This window comes from Dinoponera quadriceps, unplaced genomic scaffold (assembly GCF_001313825.1).
Source record: "Dinoponera quadriceps isolate SergipeBrazil2010 unplaced genomic scaffold, ASM131382v1 scaffold1476, whole genome shotgun sequence".
NCBI lineage: Eukaryota > Metazoa > Arthropoda > Insecta > Hymenoptera > Formicidae > Dinoponera > Dinoponera quadriceps.
The window spans coordinates 465,982-484,850 of NW_014555863.1; the positions used below are offsets into that span (position 1 = coordinate 465,982).

Genomic DNA, 18,869 nt, shown 5'->3' on the forward strand with positions numbered 1-18,869 from the left:
GGATGGGCGGGAAAAGAATAAGAAGGAGAGAAGGCAGTGGAGATGCGGGAGAAGTCTGAAACTGAGGAAGTGGATGCATTGCGTCGCGATCGCATCGGCGGCAGTGCGGCGCCGCATTAAATTGAGTTTCTCGCATAATTCGCTAGAGAGTTTGCCGTTAAATTCGATTATTGGACGCGCGATTGTGACCGGAATGCCTTATCGATTGTAGCGCGAAAGAAGGGTGACTTACTCATCGCTGATGCGAGATCCTTCCTTCTCGACTAAATTCCTTACATCCATTTCATCCAACATAATTTCGGAGGGATTGTTGAATCATTCGCGATTATATGAAATTAATTTCAATGGAAATTTATGCTTTTTGCATGACGCGATATTAAATTTTATCCCGTCGAATCATGAATGTCGTAAATTTTCAACGTCAAAGTAACGTCAATGATAAGGAGAATTTAATTTAACGTGTAATTTAGAACCTATTAGTATCGTTTTCTCTCTTATCTATTGAATTCGCAGTAATCAGGTGAATTATGGGCACACGAGTTACGATTCGACGATTCGACAAATATTCGTCGAGTGACGCGTATTCGACGCTGTACGCACGCCATCGCTGTGAAAGTTAACGCCGTAGAGTATTCCGTCCAGGTTTTCTCTCGGCGAGAGTAGGCGCTCGTTTCCGCAGACAGCGGTGAGAGCAACGCGCTCCTGACAAACCTGCGGAAGTACGGCGCGGGCTGCTCAAAGCCGCGGTCGAACGGCCAAACGAACATTTGCAACCGCTTTCCGCCGCGAAAACACTCGACCGCGACGCAGTGCGCACTCCACGTGGCAAGTTCTCGTCCTGCGCGAGGACGAGTCTCGAGGACTCTCTTCCGCCCGGTTCGCTACTTCTACCGGGTGTACCGTGCGCGAACGTCACACGAGACACGACAGTGCCACACGAGTGTATACCGCCGATGGCGGTGACGGTGGTCGTCGTGTGTGCGCTATGCCGAACACGAGAAACCACTCAGACAACCCGTTTGGGATGCGTTTCCAGAGACAACCCGCTCGTGTGTGTGTGTGTGTGTGTTCATTCTCGACCTCTCTCTTCCTATCTTCCTCTTTCCTTCCTCCTCTCGTCCGTGGATGTGCTTCCGGACCCGTGTGTGGCGAGACAGAGGGCTGAAATAAAATACGGCCGGCCTTCTCTCTCTCCATCTCCCTTCCTCTTTCGTGAACTCGCAGCATCGAGCACCCTGGAGTTTACCTCGTTTTGTCCCTTCGACTTCGGGATAACCGACATCAAGGGAAATCTTCGTAGACCTTTCGCCGGCGAGGATCTTCGTTTGGCACGATAATGAAATAGAGAGGGATCGAATGCCTCGCGTGGAATATCGTAGTCATTAAGCGCGGACAGAGTCTCGCTGGATTTTAATAATAGATGTTACCGCTTCACGGCAAAAAATGCCGTTGAATCGATAAAATTTCCAACAGTCACGTAATTGGGATCAGCCTTCTAAAATATTATCTAAAATATTCCTATCTTATATATTTTTCGAAATATCTCCGAGAATAATCCATTTTCTCATAAATACAAGCACGGCTGCTTTGTCTTGTCTATTTTGAGGACGAGGAGCGAAAAACAGAATTAATATTCAGCGTGACCTCTTGCCTTGTAGTATCCCGCGATAATCACCGATCGTATTGTTTCTCACTGATACGTGTGAAACGCAGGCAGATATTCAGCAAGGGGATTGTAATTATCGCATGATTTATCTCGCGGAGAAGATGAGCGCCGCGATAGTCCGGCTAATTGCCGAGATTTGAGACTCCGCGTAGCTCCCAAGTTTCTTCGGTAACGTAGTTTCCGCGCGAGTTAAAGGCGTTCTTTACGTTTTGTGTTTCAGGTATCTTTCGTCTAATGCAGTGGCCTCTCCTGCCCGGCGAACTTTATGAAAACTTCGGTAAGTACAGCGTGGATTCGCAATTTGCCCTCGTTACAGAATGATACATACCAACAGTTTCGCGTGCAGACTAATGGCAAAGTGCTCCCTTCGTTTTCACGCTGCGGAAACTATCGGGAAACTGTTTTGTTTCCCCTCGGAAAATACCTCGGCCCCGGTCGCGATGCATCATGCGCGTTATGCAGGAGACAAGGACGAAAGTGGTTTATACAATCCGCGCCGAACTCCGCCGGGGCGAGTTTCTTATCAAGGACGTATTTTTCCCACCCGTCGAATCCGCGATTCTTAAGACGCACCTCGCGCGACTCCGGCTTTTCACGGTGCCAGCGAGGAGGCAGTTGCCGCGTTCGCCGAGACGCCGAAACGCCGTCGAACTTTACAATCGCGATCTCGCGCCTGACGTCGCACCTCGGGTCTAAACGCGTTAAGACGCCTAGGCGCGATGGAAAATCAACGAGCGTCACCGTAATAACAGCTAACGCGATTCATAATCGCTCGAGTATACCTAACGCGAGGGTTAAGACGCAGCCGGGATAACTTCTTAGATTAGATTCCCAGGCATGTCGCCAAATTCGCATTCTTGCACGGCCATTAAACGAAGCTCGGCTGTATAAGGCGCTTCTGATAAAGCCTTGCTACCCGTTTTCTCTCTCTCTCTCTCTCTCTCTCTCTCGCTACCTCTTCGCCTGCCAAAGGCAGCCTCTGGTAATTAAGTCGGACCCACAGCGACGTCGCTTCCATTGTGCCGAGCAAATGGGCTGTTTAGCCCGGATACATGACTCCATCCCCCTGTTATTGTGCATGTACCGGCGCAATCGATCACCAACCCCCTTGGTCTCTCGATCCCTCCGCAGCTTTTCCCTCTGCACCCTCTTTGCCGGTCCCGCGAACAGCTGCCACCTCTTTCTCCGACCTCAGTATTATCGAAGTTTTGATAGACGCGCGGGAAACGTCGCGTAGCTACGTGTAGTTCTGACGGATCTTACGAAAACACAGCGCGACCCTCTCGCGCGGATCAATCTATTCCTATCTCGCGGCTTCCCCGAGAGGAGGGAACGGCGAAACAATATTTCCACATAATTCGCGGACGCCCGACGATGTTTCTCTCCGCGCGAATATATTCCTCTCTCTCCTCCGCGAACGAGGCGCGTACGTGTCGCGGGAAATCCCCGAGTAAGATTCGGGACGAATCGTTCCCGATCTCTCGCAGAACCTGGTATCCTTGTCTAACCGCGCGAAAAGCACCGATACGAATTTCCCGATACTATACGGTCCGATGAATAAAGGTCGTCGATCGACAAACATGCGACGAACGAAAAATTCGATCCACCGGCTCGATGTATATCCATCCCTTCTAACGCACTACGAGACGACTACTACGATGACGACTACGACGACTACGACGACTACGAAGAAGGCCGCCGCGCGGAAACGGAACGAAAATATTGTTCCACGAAGAGACATTTCGGCTGAAGACGCTACGCCCTCTCCCGAAGCGTATCCCGGCTCGAGAGTGGGAAATCCAGCCGAAACGAATTCGCGAAAATCCTCTCCGGGGAGTGGACGTCGAGGGGCGCTCGCGTCTCGCCTTCTCTCGGAGTTTCTTGCGAGAACTCTCTGACACCGGAGACGCTTTAAAAACGTGCCGGGACTGCCTGAAAGCGGATATGCACTCTCGCGGTAACGACTCGCTCGTGTCCTCGCGCGGACGGAATTCCTTCACTTTTATTAATACGGGATTACTACGCCCGTCGGATCCGCTCGTCTTCGCGACGCGTTGGAAATCGCGTTCGTGTCGCGACGAACGATATTCTACCCTCTTCTTTCCTATTCGATGCTCTCGCGAAAACGCATTGGCGTACACTTTGTCGATATCGCATGGTGTTCAGAGAACACTGAAATCGCGAGATAGGTTGTTCACGGATTATAATGTATCTTGGCTTAATGATCGATGAATGAAATGAAGGACTCATTCGTGAAGTGCTAATTCGGAAGCCAAATTAAGTTATTATTTATTTACTTATTTATTTATTTATGTAAGGGGAGTATCCCTTTGGTACAATACGCTCGACAAATAAGATAATAATGAAAAAAAAATGAAAAAAAGGAAAAAGTAAAATATTACGAAATATTAGATAAAATATTAGCATAAGAAGATATATTATGATACATTATATATTATATCATAACTTCTTAAGGTATACTTAGGTTCGGGTAATCATTAACGGTGCTTTTAAAGGAGGACAATGATATATGACAAAAGTCAATTTTATCATTATTAGCAAGAGAAGAGAGATGTCCGATTTAAAGGTTCATACCATCCATAAGGTGTACTTTGTTGTTCGATATAGAACGGGGGAAAGTATATAAGAGGTGTAGTAGAGATGAATATAAACCGGGCTACAATTTTCGAACAGTCAATTGATCCCCTTAGAATTTAAAATAAAAACGATAGGTCAGTTAGTTTCTCCTCCTATCCTTAAGGGACAAAAGATTTAGTTCAGTGGAAATGGGCTTATAATTATGACGTGTGATTGGAATTGGCTTACCATCATATCTCATCAACGTTTAGAAGTTACGATGATTAATATCATTTCAAATTCCGATAGGATTTCTTGCTGTGTATTAACTAATAATTAATGGCTCTGCGTTGCTGCAGTGCCTGTTCTGTCTTATGCGACACGAAACGTCTCTCACTGGTCTCCCGCGGTTAATCGCGTCGGTCGTTAAGCAGCTCGCGCCCTCGGCGAAGAATATTATCTCGTCAGGTACGACAACGACACGCGGTGTACTGTTACTCACGATCACGCGGGAAATTCAGTTTCGGCGGAAACTTTCGGCGAACACTTGCGCGACACGTCGTGTATTTCACGTACGTGGCGGGAATGCGCGCACGTGCTCGGCCACGATTACGCGACGGAAAAGTTTCGGTTGGCGGCGGGTAGAGGCGGGCGAGAGTCGGCTGGGGTGCGAAGGACATTAATTATTATCATTTCGAGCGCGGGTGTGCGACCGACGTCGCGAGACGTCAAGGATACGTTGTCGATCGTCGCCTCGTCATTAAGCCTCTTTCTCCCTCCCTCTCTCTCTCTCTCCCTCCCTCCCTCNCTTCCAGAGTCAACCTCGTTCCCGACGAATTACACGATGTTCGCGGCAGATGTGCCGATGCACCCGTGAGTAATAGCCTCCTTCTCCTCCTTCTCCTCTTAGGTGCGGAAAGGGTTGTCACGAAATCTCCGAACGATAAATCAATCTGAAGATCAATTTAACGTAAATGACGAAGGAACGCATGCGTGAAACGCCACGGTAATATCATGTTATTTATGAATACATTAATTCGAAGCAAATGAGCTAATCGCAGCACGGTGCATTGTACGCAAACATTTTTTACACCAGGTGAGACTGGAAAATGTAACGTCGCAGAAATGTTTTTCGTTTCGATTGTATATTTGAGTCATAAAATGCGCATGTATGCGTTCAACGAGGCAAACGTGCTAACTGAATACAATGTGCAGCCGGAAATTTGTATTTTTTTTATTATTGCCTTGATGACTAACTCTTTTCGCGTATTTTGCTCTCGGATTTAATCTTCGTAGTGCTTTGCGCTGTTCAGTTTTCATTAATTACCGTTGTGAACGTTTACTCTAAATAATATATTTAAAAAGGACACACACACATATTGGTCTCACATGTGTGTATGTATGCGTGTGCACCGTCACGTGCTTAGTTTTATTCGATTTTATTGTCTTCATATGCTTTAGCGGTTTTTGGAGAAGGAAATAAAATACGGGGCGCAAATGCGCGCGCTTCCGACTGTCGTTCGCGTCGGTACAGCGAAACATTTGTCTACGCGGAGGCGCCATGATTTATGACGGTATTATTCGCGCCCAGCTACCCTTTCAATAAAATAACATCGATATTCCCCGAGTGGCATTATTGAGACGAATTGTTTTCACCGTTGGCCCGGCGTTCTCGAGTACGCAAATTTTTCGCGCTCCGAGCGCGTTCGATCGCCATCGATATCCGGCAATATCGGCAGCTGTTCATTACCATTCATTACCATTGCCTAACCGATGGAGCGAAGTGTCACAGTGCGAAATATTAGAGCGAAACGCGACACATCATCAAATAGAGATAAAATAAACTAGAAGCTAACATGAGTGAAAGTCGAAGTTAATGAGATGTAAAACGACAACCTCGTCTTCCATAGCAGTCCTTTTTGTTTTAATTTTTATCGATTTTCATTGCAAAGTTATCTTATCTTCGTATAATTTATTTTAATCCTCACTTCAATCTCTTTTCGGTATCACTTAACTCATTAGAATTGATTTTTCGGTAATTAAACACCGCGTCTGATAAATAGCAAGTCCATTAGAGAGCAATTAAGAACCAAATGTATATCAGTAACTGTCGACGTAACAGTCGACAGTCTTGCTTTTCTGAACTGTCTCGTGAATATCGGACGGGCCAAACGCGTATTTGAAAGTTGGCAATGGAAGTAAGGCGGGCCCGGCTTAACGTATAAGTAATTGGCGCAGAAACTAGGATTGCTCCATTAATACGCTTCACTCAAGTACACCCGCGCATTAGCGTTTATGCCTACAATAACAGCTTTCCGAGCACTTGAGATAAGCCATTAATCACACGCAAATGGCGACTTGACCCGTTTTAATTATTGCAACCATAATTCGATAACTCGAGCTTCTGTTCTCTCGTGCCTAATGGAGAAAATACGATAACACTATCATTTCTACGGAGTAGAAATTTCCATTTCTTCATTTTACTTTGCGATTAGCGTAAAGAGACATTTGAAGTTGATATTCTTGTAGAGTTTTCTCATTGAAAAAAATAGGCAAAGTAATGCGAGCGAATATGACAAAGGTCATTGTGCACCGCGATGTTTTACCTGACGTTTATCAAGCATCTCTTAATCCATCCCGCCAACCCCAATTTAAGTTCGGAAACAATCCCCAGGTTTCCTGCAAAACTTGGAAATCAGATTTCTGCCTACGTCCCAGGACTATTTGCGAAAATTTTGCGAGGTAATTCCCACGACGGTAATTCTGTCGGCGAACACCGCATCCCTTTCGCTCTAAATGAGGTGTTTATTTCCAAAGTGACGCAAGTCGAATTTCATAAACCTTAGTATACCCCGCTTGGTTACAATATTGTAAACGAGCGCGTGCGTCCGTGTATATATGTATTTCAAATCTTTTACGCAAAAAATATTTCAGAATTTCGAGTAAATTTCCGTCGTACTTTTCATAACGAGTATTCGAGGAATCGATTTTTTTTTTAACGAGTAATTTATCGCAATTTATGTGAGTTTCCGTCGTTAAATATCTCGATAATTAAACGCCAAATGAAAACTCCAAGGAAGCCCGTCGAAGGGCCATTTCGCTCGCGAAAGTTCTCTCCTTTCCGGGATAAAAATTTTGAAATCCAATCTTCCCTCTCACTCGCGACAGCCAATCGTCATAAGAACCCAGCCGGGATTGCGGCGAACAGTTCGGCTCACACACACACACTCTCTCTCTCTCTCTTTCTCTCCCCCGTTCAGGAACGAGGATAGTTCCGGAGAGTTTTCGGCCGGCTGGCCGGATTAATCTGCATATTACCATCCGCCGCGGGGCCATTTGCATTCCCGGGACGGAATATCTGCAGTGCCAGCGTCTTCCGTCGCGTGGCGACGACGTGCCAACGATCCCGTAATGATCGCAATGACGGATGCGGTCGCGGCGCGGTCGTGTCGCACGTGCGTCACGAGGCCCTCCGAGTGGCCGACGAAAGGATTTAATTAACGCTCGACGAGTGACGCCGACAATCTGCCGGTTTTGCTGCGAGCACAGCTCGCTCGGACAACGGCATCGTAGCCGCGCGCAGGTGATGAAAGGGTAGTAACCATATCTCTGTCGTCGTAAATCACGTCGCACGCGCGCAACATGTAATCCACGAGATCGCTCCGAAAGGATCATTTCGACATATCGGAAGAGCGTTTCTCGCGTTTTTCCGGCCGACCGGTTTCCCCCTTCGCCACCCGTCATTCGTCTCGCCGTGCGCATTTTTCATTCGGCACGTCAAATCCCACCGTTCGTCGCGATCTCGTACGCCCTTTACTTCGGAGAATCCACTCTTGTTCTATTTTTTTTTATTCCCTTCCGCGACTCCTCCTGCCGCCAGTTTCTCAATCACTCCGGCGGATTAGGAGCTCAAAGCGCGCCGTCTCTTTCGACGTCGTTCATGTCTGTTTCGCGGCGGAACAAACTGTTCGCCGTTTCCTTCAAGCGTGAATTTATGGTCGACCACCGGCAAACTAGCCGGAAAAGCGACGGCACCAAGAGAACCAAGAGAGAAACGGTGCGACACGGAGAACGCTACGCGCGTCGAATTAATCCTCGGATACGTGCTTTCGCGATACAAAGAGACACAGAGGCTAAAATTAAAAGGGCTCCCGGATGTTTGGATGCAATACGTCAGTAAAATAGCTTAAAATTGTCGAATCGAAATTGTATTCAACATACAGAGGAAATATGAAAAGCGAATATAAATATTACAGGATTTTCGATGTTGCTCTTCTGTATCTGAAAGTTAAATTAAAAGAAATTTATTCGATATTTATAATCAATGGGCGATGTAATACATTCGGAATCAGCAACACGGAGACATCGTAGATACGAAAGTTTGGTAACGAAGTTAATAAGGGCGAATCTGTGGTCATAATCTTTCTCTCTCTCTCTCTGTCTCACTCTATCCGCGCCCGCTTCGTGGAGTTATTGAAGAGGCGACTCGTGCTTCGCGTAATTACTGCGAATCGAGATGGAAGAAAGCCGCTGTGTCGATTAGGACGCTCGATGAATTTTTCGAAAGCCGTTTGAGCCGCGAGCCGCATTAAAACGTCAAAGCGGAAAGGAACTCTTTGCCAACTCCGCTTTCCCGTGAACCTCCAATTTATTTTCTCGCTTTACAAAATCTCCAAACTCCTCGCCGTAAAATATAAAAAACGTGACTCGAGATTCTATTAGAGCGCTCGATTTCTCTTATTTTGCGGCTATCGATTTCCCAAGAGCTCAGATAAAAAGAGAACGACGTTTTCTCTCGTTCTCTCGCTCGCATTTATAAGTGTGAGATGACTCATATAAGTGTGAAACTGTCGATAACTATTTCGTTCGCTTGCAAATAATTTTATGAAAAAAAATCTGTCTCCGAAGTGATGAAAAATTCGCAAGGAAAAGCAGCAATAATTCCCTCTCGCATATTCCCTCTTGTCTCATATGCGAATGCAGAAAATATATTATACATGCTGTTTGCAAAAGCAATTTAAAATAAATTGCGAGGATTCAGAGGAAGAGAGAGAGAGTGAGAGAGAGAGAGGCGAGGCATAATGCTGTGTTGTTACACCCGCATTACTATTTTCTTGCACTTACAATGTTACGAATAGCCCTTTTTTTTATCATCATTTTACTACGACAAGAGTGCATCGTCGTGATAAGAGAATCAGCTTGTGTCATCGTTTGAAGTGGGAAATAAAACGCGGTTGTAAAAATGTATATTGCCTAAAGTTACACAGACGTACGAGAGTTTATACGCGGCGACTCTGAAAACGTTGTTAAGAAGAAATCACGTTTTGAAAAAAAAAAAAAAGAAATACGCCGTCGTGGGGTATTTTTGTTAATAAGACAGGGCATGCCTTTTTTTAATTTTGCGGACAATATAGCCGGCGAATTCAGCGCTTTCGTCGGTGCCGCGCCGTGAATTAACCGCGTTACTCCCGCCGTATTAATAAAGCGAGGCTGTAAAACCGGCGGATTATAAAACTGTCCACGACGGACGGATTTGCAGACGGCTGCGATTATTGCTCGGCAGCGCGCTTTTATGCACAGGTAAACGCCATCGCGGCCATTTCTGCAAAACCACCGCTGCACTCGACTGCTCGGTCTAATTATCATGACCTGAATAAAGACACCAACTTAGTATTGACTTGCGTTTGCGCGAGAAAGACACGAGAATGAAAATCGGGCAAGAAAATCAGAGACAGAGAAGAAGCGGACGGATAAAAGAAGTACTTCAAACGCCGACAATCGAGGAAGACAAATTCTGTTTTATATACGTGATTATTAATTTATTTCGATTTGGCTCGACTATTACTAGCATCGAAACTGATGAAGTCATAACGTCACATTTAGCACTAAAGAGTAACGCGTACGGACGAGAGAACCTTCGTTTACGTTTGAATTTATTAGTCCGTCGTGCTTTCGACGAGTCGCGCTATAAACCCGCCGCGGCTCTAATAAGCTAACCGATGCATTAACATGTAATGAGTTGGATAGGCCATGAACAATTAATATAATCGCGTTCAGTTTCGATCGATTAGTTACATAATTAATAAATTCATTTCCGAATTACCCGGTCGCTGCCGGCCGCTCGTTAAACGATCGCTCGGCATATCACGGCGCACATTAGCATAATTCGAAATAATTCACTTCCTTCGTCCTAATTATACGTCTCGCGCGGAAGAACGAGTATGACTCCCGGCGATCTCTCGTCTCTTCTTTCAGCTGTTCGCGCGATACGATCGAGGCTGTTCTTCCCGAATAGAGAACTTCCTTGCCCCCCGTATCATTTCTCCTCCATCTATCTTTACGACTCCCGAAGATACGCAAACCTCGGTGTCGCGCGACGAAACAGCCTCTATCCTTGACATATGATAATTCTGACGGAAGTTCAAATTTTGATGCGAGCGTCAGAACGGCGGATGACGGGAGTCGGGCAAGAGTATCTTTCATCGGAGCTCCCGCGGGAGTCATCTCGGCGGCGGACCCGCCCGAATTCTCCGACAATTTCGGGGAAACCTCTCAGCCACGTGGGACGCACACGGGTACCTGAGTTTCCACCGCGTTCTCGTTTTGAGAACCGTAAACTAGAACAAGCCGCCGTGTCCTCTCTGTCTTCTCCGGAGTGTGACGAAGTGCTCCGCTCTCTCCTCTCTACTTATGTCCAAACTGTCCTCCTCGCCTCCCCCCTTTATCTCTCGTTCCTGTCCGTCCGCTTTTCTTGCCCTCCCTGCGCTTTTCACGCGCGACCCACCGGGGCGAGGTTAACTCGATCATTGCGCAAGGTGGGCAAGTTTCCAACATTCCCGCGTCATTACCACGACTCCCCGCTTTATTTAACCCGCCTGTGTTCGCATGCCGCTGATTTAATTAGCGTTTATGAAGCTACGACGGTGTAGAAGTTGATTCGCGCCGGGCGCTTTAAATACGGCGGCGCTCATAAGTCACCGGTCGGCAACTATTTCCATGGCGCGCGTGGCTGCGGTTGTAAATTAATGTCCGTTCCCGAAGCCCGCGGAATTTCGTTCGCGCTATTTTCGAAATTAGCAGCCTGTACAAAACGACGGGCCGTTTCATTCGGCGCGATTTATACAACGACGGCGTATCAGTTATTCACATTTATTAGATTCCCGGCCTTGCAAATTAACCTTCTAACTGTCGTCGTACCGCCGTCAAATAATTCACCCCTTTCCCGCCGCCTTCCGCCTTAATCCCATCGTATTACGAGCTACCATTCCGTCCATTAAAATCCCCGGGCCCGAGAATAAACGTCACAGCGCACCTGAACGATCGAGATCGCTCAATTAGCGGAGCAGTCGTCCGCGTCGTCGCTCACGCCCGCGGTCTATTAACGGCCGTCGCAAAAACACGAAGCGCATAATCGCGGCGGGCACGAAAATCGATCCCTTCCTAAAATAACGCACGCCGGAAGGCGCCCTTGCGACCGCCGCGATTTTCGAACAATATCGTATTGGAGCAGACGCTCTCTCGCGTACGAAGCGTCCACCTTTAAACGCTTCGAACGATTTTTAAATGCGACAGACGCTAATGGCGTTTATTGCAATGCAACTGATGTGCAACATTTACGAGCGCTGTGAACCGTTTAAAAATAAAATATTAAAAATACCACGCGTCCAAGAGGAAAGAGAATTAGCGAGAAAGAGAGGGAGAGAAGTCAATCACGATCCAGCGAATCGATGGGGGTGGGTCAAAGGAAACTCGACGCGGCGGAAACGAAGGTTTAATCTCGGAAATATAAACGACGGTGGGCGACGTTACGACGATACCGGACGACACAAAAGGCAGCGGCGCCGGCCGGGGGGTTGGGGGAGGGTNACGCGGTGGTGGTCGGCCGCGCGAGCTCGCGGCCGACAGCATGAATGTTTGATGGAGCGAGCCGGATCGCTCGGAAGTGCCGGGAGAGAGTCGCCTCTCTCTCTCTCTCTCTCTCTCAATTTTGCTCTCTCTCTTTCTCGCCGTCCGATATTACCCGCGATAACGTCACTCGTCGATCAAATAAAGGGACCCGGCGCGCCGGGAGAGCTGCTCAGGGGTGCGAGGGTGGATAAGTGACTGACAGGCTACGGAGGGTCGGAGGCGGCCCAGGGCCGTGATTCGTTCCGCGGGAGGGTCCCTCTCGGCTAGGATATGCGCGGTCCGCATATGACGCGTGGCTGAAAATTCGCCGCCCTCTCGTTCTTCCTACGAAATCGACGCGGATTTAATTCGCGCACACGCGAATGTACCTCCGGTCGAACGCGCGAGGCGACTCCCTATCGATCGCGTCGTGCTGGAAACGTGTATTTTCCGTCGCGAATTAAAACGGTTCGCCGCACGCGCGCGCGCGCTCTTGCTCGCTCGCTCTCTCTCGCGCGCGCGACGCTTCGTTACTGTTTACCCTGACCGAGTTTCCGAGTTATTTTTTTCTTTCTTTTTCGTTGCGCTTGCCCGTATGCGGCGGAGGGAAACCGATACCCGGCGTCTACCTGTTCCATCGCACCGCTCACGACTGGGCCGTTTCATCGTAATTACGTTCTAATGAACGCATGGGTCCTTCTTTCGCGTAAGTGCAAACGCGTAGCTCGTCATCGCCGTTGTACAGCTTACAGTGAAAACATTAATCCCCGCACGGGTCACGTGTAATTACACTCGACGGTCCGATAGTATCGACTGGGTATGAGCGAACGCACGAGTGAGAAATCTCATTTCGTCGCTTTATTATTGCGCAATTCTTATCGAACGTGCGTCGTCGTACGTTCGAGCTGCGTCACGAAAGAAAGAGAAGCGAGCGAAGATTCTACCCAATGACGGCGACTTTCCGCCGCCGGTAATGTAACGTTGCACAGCCGTGTCGCGTCTGACAAAGTAATCAAGCTTCGGAAATTCTGTGTTGACGTTAAAGCTAAAACTTAGAAGGCAGTTTCTCAAATATTAAAAGGGCTTCTTTCGTCATAGACGCCTCTCCTTGATGCGCTCTCCTCGTCTTCGCGAACCTTCAACCTTTGCCTCGTTTCGCACTTCCGTCGTACAACAGCACGCCCTATGCACACTTTTGAATCTGAAGTTACCGCAATTATCTGGTTTTTAAGGAGAACATGGCCGTGCGTCTGTGTATAAATCGGAACGCGATTTAGTAAGATTAATTCCCTTTTTTCCGCCACAACTCATGTTTATTCCTTTGGACGTCGCTCTTTCGCATATAATTTATTTCATGCGTAACGCGCGTAATCGTCCACGATAGACTGCGTGTGTAGAACCGCAAGCCGTTCGAGAGACAAGGAGGATAATACTCGGTCGTATATCGTCGTCATCGTGCGTGGCTTTATACTACCGACTTGAGAGTCTGCAGTTTTAATCCGATAAAAACGCGGCTGCTCTTCCGCCTTCGTCAGCAGTCGGAGCACCCTGTGTGCTTCGTGTCCGCGGGAGTCGCTCAAAAGTTGCGGAGTGACTTGCGCGTTCACCACCACGTGGCGGCAGGTTGACCACCACTGGACTGGCGCCAGGTTGGCTGGAACCTGACACGCGATCAATCAACCTGCTGCCTTGTCCCCTGGCTGGGTTCACTTGCTTCGGACCTCCTCACCTGAGCTTGAATTCGCATTCCCAACACGATATATGAACCTTCTACGGAGGAAAGACCGAGACAGGATTTACGGCTGAAATATCGATCGACGTTGATGCGCCTGTAAACAGTGCACAACGAAAACACGCAAATTACGTTGTTATTTTCAACAAGAGCACAGGAAAAATCAATATATTGTTTACGAGCGTTCGTATCGTATCGTGAAAATTTTATGTGTCGGGAGCACAGGAATATTTCTTCTTTCTCTTTTATCTTCTTTTTTTTTTTTATGCCAGCTTCGACGACCATTATTTACGTCTGAAGCCAATAATCAACGTTATTATAAGGTACACGCGCGATCATCCTCGTGGATATAATCTCGCAAAACTTATTAATATAATATATACGTTTGCGTGATTGACGAGCCGGATATCAGGGCCCTCTCTCTCTCTCTCGAGGGGCAATAAAGCAATGTTTCGCCGAGAAAAATGGAATTTACGCGGCAACAGAAATTTGCACGGAACGGAACGACGAGGCTTTATAGAAACGTTGTTCGATGATGCGTCAAATACATTTGAATTTATATTGGGAACCAGCTACCGCCTTCGCACAATCGCCCCTCCGCTCCTCCGCCGTTCAACCGTGCGTCTCTAGCAAACTGTGTAAATCCTCATGTAAATTCTCCTTTCGGGGGATAACCTCGACTCACTCGCAAATCCGATTGCCGAGCTATCGCGGTATCAAAAGCCATTTCCATGTAATCTGCGTTTCGTTGATGGCCGATATCCGTATACACGTCCGATACTATTGTTTATATTAATTTCATATCGTTGCCGCGAGGCTCAATACTTTCGACTGGACTTGCGCGCGCGCGCGTGTGAGTCGGTTATCGATTCTTTCCCCGTAACTGCGACGAAAATAACAAGATCCGACTTTGACTTTTCTATATTTATTCGTCGCACATTACAACACACTCTGTTACCATTGCGAAGTAACTTATCGATGGTGGATAATTACGATCACACTTTCCGACAATTTACTACACTTGACAATTGTACATTGGCTCATTCATCAACTCAGAATTGGTCGCAATAATCTTGTACGTACGCAACAGAGAGCAACTACTGTAAGGTGAATAAAAAAGTCCAGAATAACGGTATCTGATTACAAATGGAAATTGAAATAATTTAGATAAATTTAGGATAACGAATATCCGAGGGAGAGATGAACCCAATAGTTTCATCCGCGAAAAAATGAATATCCTCGAGAACTCCTCGCGCGGATAAGGGTTAACCACAAAAGGAGTGGGGGGATGGGCAGAGAAGGAGGAGGACAAGATCACCGTGTCAGATTACATAAACTGTTTCGTCCTGATACCGCAGCGTAGCCGTTGCGTGTCCTGCGGAACTTGCGTCCGCGCCGAGTAAAATCTCATTTGGCCGAAGGGCGAAGGGCATACCGGGTACGGAGCTGCATAGCGTATATGTAGAGACGTATCTAGAGACGGGATAAAATTACATCGAGTTTGTCGGCTTTACGAGCAAACGCCGGCGACACGTCGACGTGCGACCGGTGTAACAAGCAGAAACCAGTAAATTACGTCTCGCCTTACCTGGACCGTCGGTGATGCACACGACGAGCTCCATTTTAACTTAGGACGCTCGTATTGTGGTCGTCCTCTGATGGTTGAAACTTTAACGACACCCGCCTGGCGACGGAATCGCGCGACGAGAGATCCGATGATAAAAAAAAGAAGGAGAAAAAGAAACGTCCCTCGCGTCGAATTACCCAACTCGCGAGGAACTTGCGTGTCACCGTTCGCGATTAATGATCGTCGGATTACAAATGTGAGCGACGCGAGAGACGAGATGGTGAAAGATAATTCCCGTGTTATTACGACAAAAAATGCAAGAGGAAGAGGAAGAAAGAGTGAAAGAGGAGGGCCGGGGGAGGGGGTGGCACAAGCGAAGTCGAAGATCTTCCGGGTTTGAATAATAAAGAATATCGGTAGAACGGGTATAGATCGCCGGGGGGTAGCGCGCCTTCGCGCGCCGCACGGAGAAGAAAAAAGAAATATTACAGGGATCCTTTCGTTTTATGGCGCGCCTTCGGTAAGGCACGAAGGGTAAAATGGGATCGATTTGCGCGATCGTGCTCGTAAAGTACACGCTAAACAAAAAAATCTCCTTTACGGGGTGGCGGCGACGACGGCGGCGGTGAAGGTGGTGGTGGTAAGCGAGGGGCGCGTTCGCTCGCGTTTCACGAAACGTCGATTTCGAGTGCACTACGGAATGCTCCGTCGAGACAGAGCCTGTCCATTTTCCCCGACGATGCGCCGAGATACGCCCGACAAAGGAAGGGAAGAAGGAAGGGAGAGACGGGTGGGGACTCACGAGGGACAAGGGAAACTAGCCATTTGCATTCAAATCAAAAATCTTAATGACGAGATTCTTGTCGGCGGAGAGCCGACTTCGATTTGGAAGATCCCGTCGGTTCGCTGCGGGTTGGGGCGGCTAAGCCGTTCCCGCCCCTAATGTAATCAACGGGGTAGCGAGGGGCGCCCTCGGGTGAAAAATTCGCCCGAGATCTCCGACGGCACGTCCCGTCCACTTTCTTGAGCGACGTCGAATATCCGCGTCCCCTCTTCGCGTCCGTTATTATTATTTGCGCTGAATTCAGTTAGAATCGAGCGAAATCGCGTCGTGTCGCGTTATTTATTTAACATTTTACACCCACGAATAAACGGAGGAACGAATAATATTGCCGGATTATTAACGCGACGCATCGAATCGTCTCTGTGATACGTTCCCGTCGAAAAGAAATAATGTCACGGGTTCGAGATTAAACGGGATTAATCAGCGGAATTTTCGCATAAAGCTGTTAGGTCAATGGCCTCGCGTTGAATAGTAAACACCGTGGCTCAATTACTGCGTAATAATTTTTGCTTCGGAAATAATTCATGAAAACACGCCGTGCACGCCGAGTGAAATAGTCCGACAGGGCAGCGGTAAAAACGCAATTAAAATTTCATGCCAGATGCGACGGTCTCGGTCGGAAAAATAAACGCGCAACAATATTTCTGAATAATAAACATCCTGTTAAATCATTATGCCATATGATGTACTTCACGTGTACTTCCCATGTGTAATTTTCGTGAAATCACCGGGTGATGGGTGAACACAATTTACGAGCACCCCGTGCTCTAAATATCATTTCATATATTCATTTGGGATTTAATTTAGTGCCGCTGCGCGATGTTCAAATTTATTAGTAATCAGGGAGGAGGGAGGGGGGAAATTAAATATCACATGATTATACAAAACTCTCGGGATAGGTTTGTTTTGCAAATCCTCCTTGGATTAACGACGCTTCTGATTATTCTTCTGACGCGTCGCAAAGCGCAGCTACCGTTCACGAGGTAGCAGCGTGTTTACAATCGTTCGTCGAATAACTCTTCAGAATTGAGCGAACAAATATCAGTCCAATTAAATCCACGTCCCTCGTTGATTATCGAATTTTTGCCCGCCCAGGCGCGAAAATGTCCCCGGCCCGAAGGAAGGGGGGCGATTAAAAATCATCGCCGCGGCGGTACATGAAATAAAATTCGCATTAAATGAAATTCCAATCGCTTTGATTAATCGCTCAGCCGGGTCATCGAATATTCGCCTTTGTCCGCTCTCGCGATCAAAGCCGGCTTTTGTACGCTGCCGTTCCCGACAATTTCATCTTGACTATCATCGCGCGCACGTCCCTTCCGCCGCCGCGTTATCGTGCAGCGGGAAGATCCAAATGGAATCCATCGCGAAGCCCTTGCTTCGCTCAGGTATTATAGGGTTGGAAGGGCGATATCGCGATATATCTGGCTTAGGTTTACCGTTTATAAGCCCTCGCGGTTCGCGATTTTCCCCCAGCCAGCCAGGTGATATCGATTCCCGGATTTTCCGCGAGTACGACCGAGATTGCAGCCGGTAACGACGCGGCGACGATGTTTACCCAGACGCCGAGGGTGGAAACGATCCGGCAGGATTCGCGTGTACGTGCCCGAGGTCTCCTTACTGTTAAGCTCGCGTTCCTCCGTGTGTACGCGCGTGTGTATGCGCGACTTCCTCCACGTTAATCGCTCGGGTATAGCGAAAATCGACGGGGAACGCCCGCGCGAAATGCGCTCTCCTCGTGCACGCGAGAAAAATACATCGGTGGGTCGGCGGGTGAGTGCCCCTGCGCAAACTTATACGGAATGATCTGAAAAATGGGTCGCAAAGAATCGAGGGGCGCGCGTTGCTGAGAGAAACAGAGGCAAAGATGTCGGATCGACGGTAAACAAGAAACTGACCTTTCTCCGGAATAAAAGTGACCTCACGAAGACCCGCCCCGCGGAGTACTCGCCTCGTTTTATAATCTTGATACTTTTGCGTCGCGAACGCACTTCGGGATATCGCCCGATGAAAGTCTCTCGTGTATCCGAATAAACGATGGCTCGCAGCAACTGCCTCGCAACCCCTTAAAGCCGAGTCTCGCGGAGAAGAAGCCGGCGAAACCGCGCTTCGGAATAACACAAGAGTCGCGGTTAATCCGGCGACCGCACACGGAGTGGTCGGGTTCCGCAGCCAGCGGAATATTTCACGTACTCCGAATTCCGCGAGTCGTGAAATTTTTAGTACGGCCCGACGGAGACGCGCGACTACGGCCCATAAATCACGGCCCGTTTCGCGGGGTGGTTAAGACTGGTGTTTAAGGCCGCTTTATGAATGGCCCACGGCGAGGCGGAACGATATCTCGTGCCGAGCGGCAGTACGTTTCGTGCGAGCTCCGGGAGAAGGAGGTTGTTCCAGTTTCGGATAAGCGAAGTGGAGAAGCAGGGGGGCGGAAGTGGTGGATGACGACGACGGCGACGGCGGCGACGAGGGTGGCGGCCACATTCGGCGCCCGTTCGTCTGCCGCCCCTGGTCGATGCCTTTCTACCACCGCCCCCGGTCGGTCGGTCGGCCTCGTCTCTCCCCCCCCCCCCCCCCCCCCCCCCCCCCCCCCCCC

General features: G+C 48.3%; 1 protein-coding gene across 5 annotated transcripts in view; it reads left to right on the forward strand.

The window, feature by feature from the left end:
- Window positions 1–18,869, forward strand: part of LOC106745620 (amyloid beta A4 precursor protein-binding family B member 2-like) — a 160,611-nt gene that overhangs the window by 16,257 nt on the left and 125,485 nt on the right. For 4 of the 5 annotated variants that reach the window (XM_014621396.1, XM_014621395.1, XM_014621391.1 and 1 more), the window contains exon 2: window positions 1,887–1,943. The exons of the other annotated variant lie outside the window; for it this stretch is intronic. The gene's annotated coding sequence lies outside the window, so the exon portion shown is untranslated. The remainder of the gene's footprint in view (window positions 1–1,886; window positions 1,944–18,869) is intronic. 5 annotated transcript variants of the gene reach the window in all.